This window comes from Ursus maritimus (genome assembly GCF_017311325.1).
Source record: "Ursus maritimus isolate PB19 chromosome X unlocalized genomic scaffold, ASM1731132v1 scaffold_X1, whole genome shotgun sequence".
NCBI classification, from domain to species: domain Eukaryota; kingdom Metazoa; phylum Chordata; class Mammalia; order Carnivora; family Ursidae; genus Ursus; species Ursus maritimus.
The window spans coordinates 35,354,046-35,374,583 of NW_024423319.1; positions in this window are offsets into that span (position 1 = coordinate 35,354,046).

Sequence of the window (20,538 nt, forward strand, 5' to 3'; positions counted from 1 at the left end):
CTCCTAAACAGGATGGTGATGAATTTCAGAAAGAAGATGTTCAGATTCTTCAAGTCTCCTAAACAGGATGGTGAAGAATTTCAGATGCCTCTTGGGTATTACTTTCTCTTAATATCCAAATTTTTACTTCTCATCCCATCTGCATCTTATCATACCATTCAGCATGTGTGGGGACATGCATATTTTGAAGGTAGTCAGTGTATCATGTTGACATTAAAAATCAATCTTTGGTGATAGAAATCAGAAAAGTATTTGTTGCCATGGTGGTAGAGGGTAGCAGAGCAGGGTGATTGGAAATATTTGTAGGGGACTTTCTGGGATAATAGAAATGTTCTGTATTTGATCTTGGTGGTAGTAAAAAAAAAAAAATATATATATATATATATATATGTAGTTGTGTAAATTTATTGATATGTATACTTAAGATTTGTGTATTTGGTTCTATGTAAATTTCACCTCAGTAAAATATTAGTTGTATACATATATACTATATATATATATAATATTCATATATGTATATATGAATGCAAATTGGAGAATGTCTTGATTCATGGTTTCTCATATTTAGAGTAAAATCCACATATCTTATAATGGCTTATAAAATTCTACATAATCTCATTCCTATATGTCCCTCTATCTTGCTTTCCTGACACTCTCCTTTGCTTACTTTTTACCATGTGATTCTTCTTGTTCTTTAAACTACACACCAAATCTATTTACCCATCACAGAGTTTTTATATTTGCTGTTAACTCTTCCCAGAATACTTTTCTTCTAGTTTTGTGATTGACTCCCTTATTTAATTGAGGTTTCTGACCAGATGTCACTTTCTCATAGAGATCTTTCCCAGCTACCCTCCCCTTCCTTGGTCTGCCTTATTTTATCATAGTACATGTTGGTACCCATATTATATATTCATTTGTTTACTGCATTTCTCCCCATAGTAGTTAAGAGGAGGCTAACCAATATAAAAATAGACCCAAACATGTGATGTCTTGAAGACAGAATACTATTTGTTACTCACCCAGCAGTCCTACATGGCTATTTAGATACCACTGCCGGCTCATTTCTATTCAATGGCACCTTCCATCTTGTTGATTTGTAATAGCATAGAGTCTCATTGTCTTCCTCATCCAGGCAGCCAGAGGAGAAAGAGCATGGGAGAGCACACATGGAATATTCTATGGATCAGACTTCAAATTCACTTTTAGTTATATTCTGCTGGACTTAATCACATGAACTCAGTCACATGTTCAACTAAATGCAAGGGAGGTTGGAAAAATATAGTCTAGTTGTATGCCAGAAAGAAGGGAAAATAGAAAATGGTTACATCTAGTAGTTTCACCACACTGTCCCAGCTGAAATACATGCCACATGACGAAAAGAACCTTGTCTGTTTGTTCACTATAGCATGCCCAACTTCTAAAAACAGTGATTGATACATATGTGTGTGTGTGCGCATACATATCAAGAAATTTATTATAGAAATTGGCTCACATGGTTATGGAAACCAAGAAGTTCTATAATCCGCCCTGTGCAAGCTAGAGAATCAGGAAAACTGGTGGTATATAACTGGATCCAAGTCCAAAGGCCTGCGAACCAGGGAAGCTTGATGCTGTAACTCCCAGCCAAAAGAACTCTGATATCCGAAGACAAGAGAAGATGGATGTTCCCACTCAAGAAGAGAGAAAAGTCACCTTACCATGCCTTTTTGTTCTATTCCAAGCTTCACAGTTTGGATGATGCCTACCAACACTAGTGAGGGTGGATCTTTACTCAGTCTACTCATCCAAATGCTAATCTTTTCCAGAAACACCTTCACAGACACACCCAGAAATAATGGTTTACCAGCTATCTGGGTGGTAGCTAGCCTAGTTAAGTTGACACATAAAATTAAACATTGCACTGATAAATACTACAAAAATAACAAATTCAGAAAAATATTAAAATAGTTATATTAACTTTTAATTGTGTATCTTCAATATACATTTTTACTGTACATTTTGGCTGAAAACTCCCTAAACTCTTCTTTTCTATACTCCATATAGTACCTAGCAGTATTTTTCAAGGCCTACGTATACAAGGAGTACTTTTAAAAATGTGTTTATTAAAGTATAATATACTTCTTTTAGTATATAGTTCTATAGCTTTTGACAAATACATATTATTGTGTAAACAACAAAATCAAGATAGAGAACATTTCCATTAGCTCAAAAAGTTCCCTCATGCTTTGTTCTAGTTTGTTTGGGCTTATGAACAACATAAATACAGTTCTCACAGTCTAAATTCAATGTGCCAGCTAATTCAGTGTTTAATGAGATCCTGCTTCTTATATGCCTGTCTTTCCATTGTAACCTCATTTGGCAGAAAGGGCAAGAGGGCTTTCTTAGGTCTCTTTTATAAGGATACTAATTCCATTCAGCAAGGCTCTGCCCTTATACTCTAATCATTTCCCAAAGGGACCCCACATCCTTGTACCATCACCTTGAGAGCTAGTATTTTAACATATGAATTCGGGGGGTGACACAAACATTCAGACCATAGTGTGCCCTTTGTAGTTAAAACCTCCTAATTTCCAGTACCTAGCAACCATTTGTCTTTTGTCTCCATAGCAACAACAAACACAATACCCAGCTCCACTCCTGACAAGATTGACACAACACTCTACAATACAGGCCTAGAAGAGGAAAAAGAATGACCATTTCCAAAAATAACTTATATTTACATCAGTCTGTATTGCTGTACACATGATATTTAGTACTCAATTAAAAATAAGACACTGTAAAAAAGTGCATGTGTGGGGGGAAAATGAACAAGTTTGAAAGCAATTAATAAAACCAGTTTCAGAGATGAAGCTAATGTTGGGATTATAAAATAAAAATTTTAAACATAACCATGATTAATTATACTAACTGCCATCATGGAAAAGGCAGATGATATGAATAGATGGAAATTTTCAGCAGAAAGATGGAAACTATATAGAACAGTCATATTGAAATGCTGGACCTAAAAAAGATGGTAATAGAGATGAAGAATGCTTTTGATAATTCTTTAGGTAGACTCAAGCTAACTGAGGCAAATAAATCAATGAATTAGATGGTAAGTCAATAAAAATTACCCAAATTGATACACAAAAATTTAAAAAAGAAGAACGAAGCATCCTAGAGCTGTGGAGAATTTGAGAATGAGAAAACTAAAAGATTATATTTTATATTCATTCATTCTTTCTCTAATACTCTTTCTTCTTTTATGTAGTTCTAAAGTTCTGAGCTACGTAATTTTATTTTTCTGTCTGAAGAAAATATTTTAACATTTCTTGCATAACAAGTCTACTAGTGATGAATTATTTCAGTTTTTGTTTGTCTGAGAAAGTCTTTCTTTCATTTTGAAGAATTACCTCACTGGATATTGAATTCTTGGTTGTTTGTTTCTTTCAATACTTTAAATATTTTACTCCACTCTCTTCTTGCTTTCATGGTCTCTAATGAGAAATTTTGTGTAATCCTTATTCTTGTTCCTATATAAATATTGTGTCCCCTCACTCTGCCGCCTCCTTTCAAGTCATTCTCTCTGTGCTTGCTTTTCTGAAATTTGAATATGATATCTCTGTCTAGTACTTTTGATGTTTATTCTTCTTGGTGTTCTCTGAGATTTTTTGGTCTTTGGTTTGGTGTCTATCACTGATTTTGGATACTTCTTGGTTATAATTATTTCCAATGTTTCTTCTGCTATATTCTCTCTTCTCATCCTGGCATTCTAATCATGAATATGTCACATCTTCTGAAATTGTCCCACATGTCCTGAATGTTCTGTTTCTTCATTCCTTTATTTTTTGTATTTCAGTTTGGAAAATTTCTATTGACATATCTTAAAGCTTGCTGATTATTTCCTCAGCTGTTTCCAGTCTACTGATGAGCTCATCAAAGACATTATTCATTTTTGTTGCAGTGTTTTTGATTTATAGCATTTCCTTTTTATTCTTCAACTTTTCATGTCTCTGCTTACATTATCCAACTGTTCTTACATGCTGTCAACTTCTTCCATTAAAGGCCTTAACATACTAATCATAATTATTTAAAATTCTCTGTATGATATTTTTGACAGGTCTGTCATATCTGAATCTGGTTCTGAAGCTTGCTTTTCTTCTGCGGACCATGTTTTCACGTTTTTACTTGCCTCTTTAGTATGGCTTATAGTTTTTTTTTTTTTTGAAGACTTGTCAGGAATGGAGGTAAATAAGCCTCTAGTGTGAAGTCTGATGATATTGTGTCTAAAAATTGCACTTTGTTTAATATTTGCTGTCACTATAGGTGCCAGAGGCTTTGAATTCCTCTGTTGTCCTTATTTTCATCTTCCCTCTTGCCTTGGTCTTTCCTAAGTACTCTTCCTTATAGAGATTCTGTATCTTTTAGCTCTTTCAGCACTAATCCACTATTGTTATATTAGATCCCTTCTGGGTGGTTGTAAGGTATGGGGAAGTGTAAGAATCCTATAATTTTCAAATTACATCTCAGTTTTTAGTGGACCTATGACTTTGGCCTGCAAACTTCACAAGTGTTTTTTTATTGTATAAATATTTTAATTTCATTTATTCCACCACCAAGTATCAGTGAAACAGGAAGGTTAGAGAAAGTCTCTTTCCTTATGGCTCTGGGATAAGGTTCTGATAAAGTCTTAACCCTGGAGAGTAAGCATCTGTTTAGAGAATGATCTGAGTCTTATTTTACATGGATTACTCTTTCTCACCTCCTTCTAGACCCTTGAGGAGATCTCCCTTGGCTCTTCAATGTGAGAATCTGGTAGGGTTCCCAGCTCCTGAGGTTGTAAATGAACAGATCCTGATTTTGGTTCCATTGGACAAATACCCAAAAGTGGGATTTCTGGGTCATATGGCTGTTTAAAATTTTTTGAGAAAATTCAATACTGTTTTCGACAGTGTCTGGAACAATTTACATTCCCACCAATAGCTTACTAAGATTCCCTTTTCTCTATATGCTCACTGCACTTTTGTCTTTTTGATACTAGCCATTCTAACAGGTGTTAAGTGATGTTGTGGCTTGAATTTGCATTTCCCTGATGACTAGGGATGTTGAGCACCTTTTCAAATACCTGCTGACTCTTTATATATCTTCTTTGGAGAAATGACTATTCAAGCCCTTTATTCATTTGAGTTATTTGCTTTTTTGCTACTGACTTGTTACTTATATGTTTTGGATATTGACCCTTTATCAGATATATGGTTTGAAAATGTTTTCTTTCATTCTGTAGGTTGTCTATTCATTTTGGTGATTATTTCCTTTGCTGTGCAAAAGCTTTTTACTTGATGTAGTCCCACTTATTTATTTTCACTTTTGTTCCCTGACTTTTAGCGTCATATCCAAAAAAATTATTGCCGAGACCAAACTCTGTGTTTTCTTCTAAATGCTTATAGTTTCAGAACTTATGTTTAAGTCTTTAATCCATTTTTAGTTGATTTTTTTGTACATGGCATAATGGAAGGTTGAGGTTTAATTTCTTTGCATGTAGATACCCAGTTTTCATGGCACCATTTATTGAAGAGACTATCTTTTCCCATTTGTGTATTCTTGGTGTACTTATCAAAGATAAGTTGACTATATAGAATTTATTTCTGGGCTATTGTGTTCCCTTGGTCTGTCTGCATCTATGCTAGTATCACACTGTTTACTTTAGCTTTGTAAGCTTTGTAATACAGTTTGAAATCAAGGTGTGTGGTGCCTCCTGCTTTGTTCTTTCTAAAGAGTGCTTTCACCACTTGGGGACTTTTGTGGGTTTATATGAATTTTAGGATTGCTTTTTCTACTGTGAAAACTGCTAAGGGAATTTTTATAATAATTTCATAGAAGCTGTAGATAGCTTTGGGTAGTGTGGACATTTTAACAATACTAATTCTTCTACCCCATGAACACAGTGTATCTTTCCATTTATTTATATCTTCAATTTTCATCAGTGTTTTATAATTTCCAATGTACAGAGTTTTCAGTTCCTTGGTTAAATTTATTCCCAAGTGTTTTATTCTTTTTGTTGTTATTGTAAATGGGACTGTTTTCTTAATTTCTTTTGGGGGAAGTTCATTGATAATGTATAGAAACATAATTGATTTCTTATGTTAATTTTGTATCCTACAACTTTATTGAATTTATTAGTTCTAATAGTTTATGTTGGAGTATTTGGGGTTTCCTATGTAGTAATCATGTTTTCTGCAAATAGAGACAGTTTTACTTCTTCCTTTCAGATAAGGATGATTTTTTTTTCTTGCTTAATTGCTCTGGATAGAACTTCCTGTCCTATGTTGAATAGAAATAGCAAGAGTGGGCACACTTGCTTTGTTCCTATTCTTACAGAAAAAGCTTTTAGCTTTTCACCATTGAATATGATGTTAGCTATAGGCCTGTCATGTATGGACTTTAATATGGTTGAGGTACATTTCTTCTCTACCTAGCTTGTTGAGAGCTTTTATCATGAAAGGGTGTCAAATTTGATCAAATTATTTCTTTCTGCATCTGTTAAGATGATCAGATGGTTTTAATCCTTCATTCTGATAACATGATATATCACATTTATTGATATGCATATGGTGAGCCATCCTTGCATACCCCAAATAAATCCCACTAATTATTTTAATGATCCTTTTAACGTGTTATTAAATTTCATTTGCTAGTACTTCATTGAGGACTTCTGCATCAAGGATCAACAGAGAGAGATATTTACCTATAATTTTCTTTTCTTATAGAATTCGAATCTGACTTTTAGTATCAGGGTAATATTAGCCTCAAAAAATGAGTTTGAAAGTCATGTTTCCTCTTCAGTTTTTCTGAAGCTTTGAGAAAGATTCACATTAAATCTTTCTTAAATGTATGGTGGAATTCACCAATGATGCCATCTGATCCTTCATTTTTCTTCTTTGGAAGATTGTTGATTACTGCTTTAATCTCTTACTTATTTCTGGTCTGTTCAGATTTTCTGTCTTCATGATTCAGTGTTGGTAGGTTGTACACTTCCAGGAATTTATCCATTTCTTCCAGATTATCCAATTTGTTCATGTATGTTTCTTCATTTCTAACTGTCCCTGCAGACAACATTTTGAATAGCAATGCTTAAAACCAAATTAGCATATATTAGATTACCAGAGATAAACTAGCAAAGCCCCCTTCTCAGGAAGGAAGGACAAGATTTATGTACAAATTTGGGAGATGGAGAAGATGGGGTGGATTTAGAATACTGAATTTCAACAATGTGCTCCTATTATAAATTCCATACCTCCTTGTTCAAATTTCTACCATGAGAGACTCATTTTTTCAAATGTCTAGTAAATATTTCCATCCAGGCATCTCCAAAATTACTCTAATATGTCCAGAATTTATAATCTTCTTTGTGTATTTCCAAATGGAGTTTGTGCCTTCCTCAGGAATATATTAAGTCTGCAGAGAAACTAAGCATATTCCCATCACCCTATTTCACAACATATATCTAATTAATCATTTCTGAAATGTTTCTCAGATTCACCACTTTTTCCATTTCCATTGGCAACATCTTAATTCAGCCTTTTATTGTCTTACAACAGGAATAATGTGAAAACATTTTATCTACTTCTACTTTCTATTGTAAATAATGACCAATATCTCAGCTCAAGATATCATTCTAAAACTTCTAATATTTTACTTTAGGAAAAAGGAAGGTGAACCCTGAAAGAATGAGTTAAATGTAAAAAGTACTGATAAATAAGGAAATTTATAAATACATATATTTTTTTAAATTTTAATTCCTGTATAGTCAACATATAATGTTATATTAGTTTCAAGTGTACAATATAGTGACTAAATAATTCTATATATTACTCAGTACTCATCAAGATAAGTGTACTCTTAATCCCCTTCACCCATTTCACCCATTCCCGCAACCTACCTCTGCTCTTGTAACCATGTTTGTTCTCCATGGTTAAGAGTCTGTTTTTCAGTTTGTCTCTTTTTTTTGTCCTTTATCGGTTTGTTGTGTTTCTTAAATTCCACATATCAATGAAACCATATAGTATTTGTTTTTCTCTGAATTATTTCACTTAGAATTATACTCTCTAGCTCTATCTGTGTTGTTGCAAATGGCAAGATTTCATTCTTTTCTATGGCTGAATAACATTCCATTGTACATATATACCACTTCTTTATCCATTCTTCCGTTGATGGACACTTGGTCTGCTTCCATAGTTAGGCCACTGTAAATAATGCTGCAAAAAACATTTATCCTTTCAAATTAGTGTTTTTGTATTCTTTGGGTAAATATCCAGTAGTGCAATTACTGGATCATAGGGTAGTTCTATTTTTAATTTTTTGAGGAATTTCCATACTGTTTTCTACATTGGCTGTACCAGGTTGCATTCCCACCAACAGTGCAAGAGCGTTCCTTTTCCTCCACATCTTCACCAACACTTGTTTCTTGTGTTGTTAATTTTAGCCATTCTGATAGGTGTGAGGTGATATCTCATTGTGGTATTGATTTGCATTTCCCTGATGATGAGTGATATTGAGCATCTTTTCATGTGTCTGTTGGCCATCTGTAAATAAATATATGTATTAATCTAAGTTTTAATTGACTACAAATACCACTATTATTAATAATGAGTTTGGTATGTAACCAGAAGGAACTAAAATATTAGCAAAAATTGTAAGCAGGGAGGAGTAGGATCTGGGATAAACTATTGTGGTTTGTTTTCTTTAATTTATGAAGAGGCTAAACAAGAATAGGATATGTGATAGAAAAAAATTATAAAATATTGACCATTATTAAATTATGGAGATGATTACATGACAGAATCATTAGACTATTCTATTTCTTTTTGCAACCTTGAGCATTTCAATGATAAAATTTAAAGACAAAACAAACATAAGTAAATAAATATAAAAATAAAATGGAAAAAGGTAGATGCAATCCAAAAGAAAGCTGATGTAGCAAAAATAATACTAAAATAGACTTTCACATTAAAGGCATTTTAGAATATAAACAGCATCTTTACAAAAAAATCACAAGGAACACTTCAGTAGGAAGAGATTAAAATCCTGGTCCTGAGTGCATCAAGCAATATAGTCTCAAAGTGTATAAAGAAAAATGATTATACATATATGCAGACATTAACTCCACAATCATACTGGAAGATTTTTAACATATCTCTCAGATACCAAATGACTGAACATAACAACAAATCATAACAGTATAAAATATCTAATTGGTCCAATTAACCAGTTTAATCTGGTGGACATATATAAAACTATATACCTAACAATTTTAAAATATCCATTATTTTCAAACACACATAGACTATTTTTAACATCTGACTGCATAATAGCCCACAAAACAGTTTTCAACAAATACCAAAAGTAAATACTACAGATGACTCTTAAAAACATAGTTTTGAACTGTGCAGGTCCACTTATATGTGGATTTTTTCAATAAATATGTACTTTCTCTTCCTAATTATCTTCTTAATAACATTTTCTTTTCCCTTGCTTACTTTAAGAATATAGTATAGAATACATATAACATACAAAACACATGTTCATTGCTGTCTATGTTACTGGTAAGGCTTCTAGCCAACAGTAGGCTATTAGTAGTTAAGTTTTAGGGAGTCAAAAGTTATATGCAGATTTTTGATGGGGGTTGGTACCCCAACACCTGCATTTTTCAAGGGTCAACTGTATACTGACCACATTCTATTACCATAATGTTTAAAATTCAGAATCAGTAATGGAGAGACAACTAAAATCTCATATGTTTAGAAATTAAAAAATCACTTTTCATGTAATTAATGGATTACAGACAATGAAAATGGAAGTGAGTATATAATTTGAAGTGGGTGACAATTTAAAAAAAACTACACATAGCTTGTGGAATGCAACTAAAGCACTACTAACTCGTGGACTTTATTATCTCTACATTATTCCTACTGCTGTTGCTGCATTATATAGATTTTCATTTTAACGTTCTGTGAATATTCATTCTACTGCTTCCATCATTTCTATGTGATCTGACCTCATTTCCCTCTATTTTTTCTACATTTTTTTCATTTATATAATTTTTAAAAGACACACAGGCTCAGATAAATATGAATATTATAAATTATAGTTTACTCTGTCATCACCCATGCTAAGGGCTGAATTGTCTTCCACCAAAATCCATACAGGAACTCCTAACCTCTAGAATCTCAGAATGTAACTGTATTTGGAAATAAAGTATACTCAGAGATGACTAAGTTAAAATGAGGCCATCAGTTTGGGCACAAATCCAATATAAGTAGGGCCCTTAAAGAATAGGAAAGGACATCAGGGATGTGTATGCACAAAAGGATAACCGTGGGAAAAGGCAGCAGGAAGGGAGCCATCTGCAAGCCAAGGAGAGAGGCCTCAAAGGAAACCAACCCTTCTGGCATCTTGATCTTAGACTTCCAGCCTCTAGAACTATGACAAAATAAATTTCTGTTATTTAAGCCACTCGATCTTTGGTATTTTGTTGAATTATGTAAGGACTACCTCATTATTCTTGGTAGTAATTTTTATTATTGACCAACTAAAAGGTATCTTTGATGTCACAGCTGGCTTAATCACCCTTCTGAGAGAGGTGAAATTTCAGGTATTTTTGAGTTTTTTTGCTTATCTCTTGTTGAGCAAAAGTTAATCTTTCTGTATAATTAATGCACTTTCATCCTTTGGTAAATGTAGACTGAGGGGATCAAAATTCATTAAGTCTTCAAACCAACACACAGAAGTATTTTTCTTAGAGATTTTTTTTAAGCTTGAAAAAATAAATATCAATCGATTTCATTAGTAAAAACTTTTAGGAACAAAAGACATTGAGAGAAGGTTTCAGATGGATGAATAGATAACCTTGAGTGGAGTATTCTCATATATAGGTAAGTCCTCCTGTTATTGCTCATTCATCAAATGAAGTAATTATGTGTATGCCATGAATACGGGATGGATCCATAAAAAGACAGTGTCCACTGCAAACTTCATCAATTAGAAACTTCATTATAATTCTATTCTATAAAAAGGAATAGTTTATAAGCTTAAATAGGGCCCTGGGCCTTCTTTAGATCTGGCAATCAAGTAAGAAAATTGAGTACACCTGGGCCCTTAAGAGAAAATATTAGTAAAGGGCAATTTACACACACTTGTAAAAATGCATCCTTTCTGGTCCATTAATTCTTTGTCCATGAGCTAATAACTATAATAAACTATAGATGAATCTGGGGCTCCTGGGTGGCTCAGTCAGTTAAGCATCTACCTTTGGCTCAGGTCATGATTTCAGGGTCTAGGGATCAAGCCCTGCATTTGGCTCCCTGCTCAGTGGGGAGCCTGCTTCTCCCTCTCCCTCAGCAACTCCCCCTGCTTGTGTTCGCTCTCTCTCTCTGTCAAATAAATAAATAAAATCTTAAAAAAATAAACTAGAGATGAATCAATTTAAATAAAATGGAACTACTATTGACAATAAGTAAAAACAAAATGCTCAATAATGAACATTTATTATTTTCCTCATTTATTGTCACTAGGCCTTGATATAAGATGTCTAACGTATAGAATCATAGATTTAGAAAGGACACTAAAAATCAGTTGAAGTTGTTCCCAGTGAGAGGACTGTCTTCATCAGAATTTTTGATTATTTTTAAAAATACAGACTTGCTTGATGTACCCCACATCTACCGAATCGGACTTTCTGGGTGTGGGGCCTTTGGTCTAAATTTTAAACCAGCATTACCATTTTGATTCTGATGGAATACAGGTTAGAAACAACTGAATTGGTTTAATCTCCACCATAATATAAAAGTGCCTTGTAAATAGACTTATTCTGTAAAAGGCCAGATGGTAAATATTTTTTACTTTGTAGGCTATACAGTCTCTCTTGTGACTCCTTAGCTCTGCCATTGTAATGTGAAATAATTATATAAATAAATAAATATATAAATAAATAAGCATGGCTGTGTTCTAATAAAAAATTACATACAAAACCAGAAAGAGGAAGGTAACCAAAAATGGTAGAGAAGAACCTCTGGAAATTCTATTCTTCAAGAAAGCAATGAAAAAACAGGCAAAAATGCACACAGACTCAAATTTCTCAGAATTATGGAAATTCACCAAAATCTTGCAAAAGTCTGAAGAATGTTTATTCAAGAAAGAAAAAAAAACAGAAACCTCAGTCTTAGTGAAATGAGTAATTTTTGTGGGTTTTAGTTTGCCTTATTACCATCTTTTTATCCCCTCCAGTTCCACAGTAACTCCGAAAGCCAACAACCCTCAATCTTGGTGAAAAGGAACAGCCACACAGCCACTGGAGGTGACAAAATGGGGCTTGACAGCCACTAGAGGCAGCAGAATGGGGCTGGAGGCCCTTCAAAGCCTCATTTCCAGAGAAATGTCATTATTCGACCTGTCTGGTAGTTCCCTGAAAAATCCCACTTGCAAAGCAGTTTTTATTTGACCAGACATGGAACTTGCCCAGCACGAAAAAAATTCTCCTTGGGGGCATATGTCAATAAAATAAAATAAAAGAAAGAAAGAAAAAGAAAAGGAAAGAAAAAACATTAAATTGATTAACTTGTAGCTGCCTAAGGCAGGCTATCCAAAAAGCTTTTTAAAAAATCTAGAAATTAAGATTTCCAAGGAGGCTTTGAAATGCTCAGAGACATTCCTGGGAATGTAGATGCTCATGTGTATAGTTATGCACGTGTCTAGAGCTGTGTGAATGTCCAAGAAGGATATGAGAAGGCCTTAAGCTCTCACCTCTGGCTAATCTTGAGATTTTGTACAAGCAGAAAGTGAAATGTGAATTTTGGAGGAATCCATTAGATTGAAATTTTTAATTACCTGGCTGAGTGTTAAATGTGGGCCTGACTAAGCACAAAGAGCTCTGTGGAAAAGACTAGGAGAATTACTGATTCCACATAAGCACTACATTAAATGAATAGCCACACCCAACAAAGACTTCATGGAATTAGTTTAGAAAAGTAACTAAACAACAAATAAAATAAAAAACAATACACAGCAATAGCAATAAACCCTGGATAGGGAAGATAATCTGATTATCAATTTCTATGTCATTTGAAAAATTCAGTTTTTGACAAAAAAATTATGAGGTGAGCAAAGAAACAAGAAAGTATGGCCCATACAAAGGAAAGAAACAATTAATAAAAACTCTCCCTGAGAATACCCAGACATTGTACAAAGACTCTAAATCAGCTATTTTAAGGATGCCCAAAGAACTAAAGGAAACCATATTTTAAAAAACAATAATAAATATGGAAATGATAAATTACCAAATTGAGAATATCAATAGAAAGAAAGTATTAGGAAAAATAGAATTTCTTCACAGTTGTGACAAATTCACTAGAGCTGTTGAATAACACATTTGAGCAAGCACAAAAAGGAAAAAGCTAACTTGAAGAAAGCCCAATTTAAAGTATCCAAAGAAACAGAAAGAATGAAGAAAAATTAAAAGAAGCTCAGAGATCTGTGAGACACCACTAAGGACAACATATAAGAACAGGATTCCTAGAAAAAAAAAAAACAGAAAGAGAAAAATGATGAGATTCATCCCTGGGATGCAAGGGTGGTTCAACATTCACAAATTGATCAGTGTCTTAGATTTTACCCAGAATGAAAAAGCCAAAAATCACATGATTCAATAGATGCAGAAAAAGCATTTGACAAAATACAGCATCCTTTCCTGATTAAAACCCTTCAGAGTGTAGGGATAGAGGGTACATTCCTCATTCTCATAAAAACCATCTATGAAAAGCCTACAGCAAATATCATTCTCAATGGGGAAAAGATGAAAGCCTTTCCCTTAAGATGAGGAACACGACAAGGATGCCCACTCTCACCACTATTATTCAACATAGTACTAGAAGTCCTTGCAACAGCAATCAGACAACAAAAAGGGATAAAAGGTATCCAAATTGGCAAAGAAGAAGTCAAAATGTCTCTCTTCACAGATGACATGATCCTCTAGATGGGAAAACCAAAAGAATCCACACCCAAACTATTAGAAGTTATAGAGCAATTCAGTAATGTGGCGGGATACAAAATCAATGCTCAGAAATCAGTTGCATTTCTATACACGAACAATGATACAGAAGAAAGAGAAATTAGGGAATCCATCCCATTTACAATAGCACCAAAAACCATACCTTACCTTGGAATTAACTTAACCAGAGATGTAAAGGACCTATATTCTAGAAACTATAAATCACTCTTGAAAGACATTGAGGAAGACACAAAAAGATGGAAAAATATCCCATGCTCATGGATTGGAAGAATTAACATAGTTAAAATGTCCATGCTGCCCAGAGCAATCTACACTTTCAATGTCATCCCGATCAAAATACCAATGACATTTTTCAAAGAGCTGGAACAAACAGCCCTTAAATTTGTATGGAACCAGAAAAGGCCCCGAATCGCCAAGGAACTGTTGAAAAGGAAAAACAAAGCTGGAGGCATCACAATGCCGGATTTCAAGCTGTACTACAAAGCTGTGATCACAAAGACAGCATGGTACTGGCACAAAAACAGACACATAGACCAATGGAACAGAATAGAGAATCCAGAAATGGACCCTCGGCTCTTTGGGCAACTAATCTTTGATAAAGCAAGAAAAAACATCCAGTGGAAAAGAGTCTCTTCAATAAATGGTGCTGGGAAAATTGGACAGCTACATGCACAAGAATGAAACTTGACCACTTTCTCACACCATACACAAAGATAAACTCCAAATGGATGAAAGAGCTCAATGGGAGACAGGAATCCATCAAAATCCTAGAGGAGAACATAGGCAGCACCCTCTACGACATTGGACAAAGCAACCTTTTTCATGACACATCCCCAAAGGCAAGACAAACAAAAGATAAAATGAACTTGTGGGACTTCATCAAGATAAAAAGCTTCTGTACAGCCAAGGAAACAGTCAAAAAAATGAAGAGGCAGCCCACGGAATGGGAGAATATATTTGCAAATGATACTACAGATAAAAGACTGGTATCCAAGATCTACAAAGAACTTCTCAAACTCAATACGTGAGAAACAAACAAATCATTAAATGGGCAGAAGATATGAACAGACACTTTTCCAATGATGACATACAAATGGTTAAGAGACACATGAAAAAATGTTCAAAATCATTAGCCATCAGGGAAATTCAAATCGAAACCACACTGATATACCACCTTACACCAGTTAGAATGGCAAAAATTGACAAGGCAAGAAACAACAATTGCTGGGGAGGATGTGGAGAAAGGGGATCCCTCCTTAGCATTGTTGGTAGAAATGCAGGCTGGGGCAGCCACTCTGGAAAACATTGAGGAGGTCCCTTAAAAAGTTAAAAGTTGAGCTACCCTATGACCCAGCCATTGCACTACTGGGTATTTACCCCAAAGATACAGACGTAGTGAAGAGAAGGGCCATATGTACCCCAATGTTCATAGCAGCATTGTCCACAATAGCTAAATCGTGGAAGGAACCGAGATGCCCTTCAACAGATGACTGGATTAAGAAGTTGTGGTCCATATATACGATGGAATATTACTCAGCTATCAAAAAGAACGAGTTCTCAACATTTGCTACAACATGGACGGCACTGGAGGAGATAATGCTAAGTGAAATAAGTCAAGCAGAGAAAGACAATTATCATATGATTTCTCTCATCTATGGAACATAAGAACTAGAAAGATCGGTAGGGGAAGAAAGGGATAAAGAAAGGGGGGTAATCAGAAGGGGGAATGAAGCATGAGTTACTATGGACTCTGAGAAACAAACTGAGGGCTTTGGAGGGGAGGGGCGTGGCAGAATGGGATAGGCTGGTGATGGGTAGTAAGGAGGGCATGTATTGCATGGTGCACTGGCTATTATACGCAACTAATGAATCATCGAACTTTACATAAAAAACCAGGGATGTACTGTATGGTGACTAACATAATATAATAAAAAAACATTAAAAGAATTAAAGCAAAGCACAATAAAATGAGGCATGCCTGTACAAAAAAAAAAAAGACTATTTGAATAACAGCCAAAATCTTTCTAAATTTGAGGAAAAATGTTAGTAAACTCATCCAATAAACTCAATGAACATCAAGTAGGATAAACACAGAGATCTATAGACACATCATAGTCAAATGGTCAAATGCCAGAGATAAAGGAGGAAACTAAAGAAGCAATAGAAAGGAGATTCATTATGTACAAGGAATCCTCGATAAAATTAACAGCTGTTTTGTCACCAGAAACCATGGAACAGAGGCAGTGGGATGATATATTTAAGATGCTAAAAGAAAAAGATTACAAACCATGGATTCTATATTTAGCAAAACTATACTTCAAAAATAAAGGAGAACTTAAAACATTCCCAGGGGGGAAAAATCATTGCTAGCAGATCAATTCTACAGGAAATACTAAAGGGAGATCTTCAGGCTGAAAGCAAGTGAACTCAAGACAGTAATTCAAATCAAGAGGAAATGAAAGGTTATTAGACAGTAACTTGAATCCACATGAATAAATGAGGAGCACTGGTAAAGGTAACTACTAAGTAAAAGTAAGAGACAATATAAATACATTTTTGTTTGTAACATTTTTCTTCTTTTATCAGATATAAAAGACAACTGAATAAAGCAATACTTACAAATGTGTGTTGATGGACATAGAGTACATAAAGAATTAATTTCTGTGAGAATAATAGCACAAAGAAGGGAAGTAAGAATGAAGATATAGAGAAGAAACAGTTTTGTATATTACTGAATTTAAATTGCTATTAATCTGACATAGATTATTATAAGTTTAGATATTTATTGTAATGCCCAGAGTAATTACAAAAATAAAGTTTAAAAGTATACTAAAATCAGTGAGGGAATTAAAATAATGCATTAGAAAGTATTATATAGGGGCGCCTGGGTGGCTCAGTTGGTTAAGTGCCCAACTCTTGATTTCAGCTCAGGTCCTAATATCAGGGTCCTGAAATCAAGCCCCAGGTTGAGTTCTGCATTCAGTGGGGAGTGTGCTTGAAGATTCTCTCTCTCATCTCCCTCCACCCCTCCCCCTGCTCATGCTCTCTTTCCCTCTAAAATAAAAATAAATAAATATTTTTAAAAAAGTATTATTTAACAGAACAGGAGATAATATAATGGAAGAAGAGAGCAAAAAGATGTAAGACATAGAAAATAAATATCAGAATGTAAGATACAAATCCTATTTATCAGTAATTACATTAATTGTAAATGAGTTAAGCATTTTATTTTTTTAAATTTTTAAAAGGTTTTATTTATTTGAGAGAAAGAGAGTGAGAGAGAGAGACAACACGAGAGAGGGGAGGGTCTGAGGGAAGAACAGGCTCCCTGCTGAGCAGGGAGCCCCACCCAGGGCTCCATCCCTGGACTCTGGGATCATGACCTGAGCCAAAGGCAAATACTTAACTGACTGAGCCACCCAGGCTCCCCGAGTTCAACATTTTAAATAAAGGCATAATTTGGAAGAGTGAAATAAAAAATTTATCATATGCCTTCTATAAGAAACATACTTTAGACTCAAAGACACAAATAGGTTGAAACTAGAGAAAGGGAAAATTATATACCATGGAGACAGTAGCCAGAAGAGACTTGGAAACGCCTATATTAATGTCAAAAAAATAGACTTTAAGACAAAAATTATTAGAGACAATGAGAAACATTTTGTAATGATAAAAAGGTCAGTTCAGCAAGAAGATATAATAATTATAAACATGTATGCTCTAAATACAGAGCCCCATAATGCATAAAATAAAAACTGACAGATTTCAATGCAGGAATAGACAATTCACCATAATAGTTGGACATTTCATTACACCCACTTATAATAATGGATAGAACTAGAGAGAATAGCAATGAGGAAATAAGGAGTTGAACAAAGCTATAAAGCAACTGGGCCTCATAGACATCTATAGAACACTCCAACTAAAAACAACCAAACATATATTTTTCTCAAGGACACATGGAACATTCTCAATAGATCATATATGAGACCATGAAACATTTTTCAATAAATTTAAAATAACTGAAAGCATACATTCTTTGATCAAAACGGAATTAAATTAGAAATCAAACAAAATGAAAATTGGTAAATTCACAAATATATAGAAATTAAGCAATATACTTCCATATAACCAATGGGTCAGATTAAAATCACAAGGGATATTAGAAAACATTTTGTGATAAGTGAGAACAAACATGCAACATGAAATGTATGGAACACAGAAACAGTAGCACTTAGAGGAAAATTTATAGCTGAAAACACTTATATTAAAAAAAGAAGAGGGTGGCTTATTTGGTTAAGCATCCAACTCTTGATTTCTGCTCAGGTCTTGAATACAGGGCTGTGAGATCAAGCCCCATGCTGGTCTCCACACTGGGCATGGAGCCTCCTTAAGATTCTCTCTCCCACTCCCTCTGCCCCTCCCCTACTTTTTCTTCCTCTCTAAAAAAAAAAAAGAAAAAAGAAAAAGATAAAAGAAGAAAAATCTCAAATCAATAACCTAACTTCCCATCTTAAGATACCAAAAAATAAAGAGGTAACTAAACACAGAGGAAGTAGGGAAAATATATAAACAGTATTAGAATGGAAACAAATGAGATAAATAAGAGAAAAACAATAGAGAGAACTAACTGAAAACATGGTCCTTTGAAAAGACCAACAGATTTAGTAGACCTATAGCTAAGACTGACCAAGAGCAAAAGAGAGAACGCTAAGATTACTAGAATCAAGTGGAATCAAGAATGAAAGCAGGGGTTTTACAGCCATCCATACAGGAGAAAAAAGGGCTGTAAGGAAATATTGTGAATAATGATATACCAACAAATTACGCAGCTTAGATGAAATGAACAAATCCCTAGAAATGCAAAACTACTGAAACTACAAGATGAGTCTAAATAGATCTATATCAAGTAAAGAGCTTAAATTAGTTATCAAAAAGTTTCCTATCCCCTCAGAAAAGCTTAGAAGCAGATGGCTTCCCTGGCTAATTCTACCAAACATTTAAAGAATTAACACCAATCCTTTTCAAACTCTTCCAAAAAATGAAAGAAGAAATATTTACCAGCTCATTCTACAAGGCCAACATTACCCTGATATCAACACCAGATAAAAATATTGTAAGAAAACTATAAACCAAGTTTCTTATGAATATAGATATAAAACCATCAAGATAATACTAGCAAGCTGAATCTAGCAGTGGACATACATCATTAAAAAGATCACACATCATGACCAAATGGAATTTACCTCAGGAATGCAAGGCTGATTTAACATACAAAAATCATAATATACCATGGTAATAGAAAAAGGAAAAAAAAATATAATCTAATCAATAGATGCAGGAAAAAAAAGAATTTGATAAAATTTATGATAAAAACGAATAAATTAGAAACAGAAAAGTACTGCCTCAAACTGAAAAGGGCATCTATGAAACATACATATGTAACATCATGTTTTTTGCTGAAAGATAGTACTTAACCTTACAATTAGAAACAAGACAAGAATGTCTAGACGCTCTTGCCATTTGTCTACATTGTACTGGAGGTTCTATCCAGAGCAATCAGGTGAGAAAAACAAACAAAACATATTGATATTGGAAAGGAAGAAGTAAAACTGTATCTATCACAGATGATGTGATCTGGTAGATAGAAAAGCCCAAAATATTAACAGAAAAAGTATTAGGGCTTTTAAATGACTTCAGTAAGAGTGCAGAATACAAGATCAATACACCCAAATCAATTGCATTTCTATACACTAGGTAGTAACTATAAGAAAATTTATTTAAAAATTGTTTTACAATAGTATGAAAAAGAGTAAAACAGGAATAAATCTGAACAAAGAAATGCAAAACATGTACAATGAAAACTGGAAAGTATCATTGAATGAATTTTTTTAAAAACCTAAATAAATGGCAAGAGATCCTGTATTTGTAGATTGGAATACTTAATATTGTTAAAATGGCAAGCATTCTCAAAGTGATGGATAGATTGAATGCTATTCTTATCAAAACCAGAGCTGTCCTTTGCAAAAGTTGACATACTCATTCTAAAAGTCATATGAAAATGCAAGACCCTCAGAATAGCAAAGGCAACCTTGAGAGGCAGAACAAAATTGAAAGCCTCATACTTCCTAATTTAAAAACTTACTACAAGTTACAGTAATTAGGATTGTTTTACTGGCATAATGATAAACATATGGAACACTGGAAGATCTAGAAATTAACACTTATGGTCAATTGTTTTTTGACAATGGTATTAAGACAATTCATTGGGTAAAGAATAGACTAACAACGGTGCTGGGACAACTGGATATCTGCGTACAAACAAAGGAAGTTAGACTCCTACCTCACACCATATACAAAATTAACTTAAACTTGTTTAAAGACCTAAATGTAAGAGCTAAATCTGTAAACTTCTTAGAAGAAAAATGGGTATAAATCTTTCTGTCTTGGATTGCGCAGTAATTTCCTAGACATGACACCTAAAGCATATGTAA